Below are 581 nucleotides of genomic sequence, written 5' to 3' on the forward strand. Positions count from 1 at the left end.
TTTAAATGTTCTTTGAGTTTTGAGAGCAAAGAAATCTGAAGGGCAAGATCAGGTCTGTAAGGTAGGTGGGCAAAGAGTAAACACAGAGCAGCCCTTGCTACCCGAGGAAGATTAAGCAAGTGCATTGTGATGGAAGCAAAATTTCTCAGCACAGTATTCCTGCCCCTATCTCTCCAACGCAGTTTTCCATTTTCTTAAAACTTCATTATACACCCCATGTTGGTCATTTGTCCTGTGAGAAAACCTATCAAGACCCTTTGAACCTCGCCAAAATGATCATCGTAAACTTCTGAAATGACCTCTCTTCCTTGAATTTAACTGGCCTTTCACTTACTCTTGAAAAACACTGCCTTAAAACACTCTTAAAGGCCAGCAATCCTTGAACTAACTACAAGCTTTTCTTTCTTGGTATATTTTAATTTGTTTTTTGTCAGTGGCTTGATGTTGTTGCTGTTTTGTTGTGCACTGTTGCTTGGTTTTTCTCTGTCTTGTTTTTGTGCATGTTGTTGTCTCTGCAGGTCTGTGTGGATAGGACAGGCTGGATGAACAATCTGGAGGAGAAAACAATGGGACTGACAGTT

The sequence above is a fragment of the Echinops telfairi genome, unplaced genomic scaffold (genome assembly GCF_000313985.2).
Source record: "Echinops telfairi isolate 266 unplaced genomic scaffold, ASM31398v2 ScPeMD7_5;HRSCAF=22, whole genome shotgun sequence".
Classification (NCBI taxonomy): domain Eukaryota; kingdom Metazoa; phylum Chordata; class Mammalia; order Afrosoricida; family Tenrecidae; genus Echinops; species Echinops telfairi.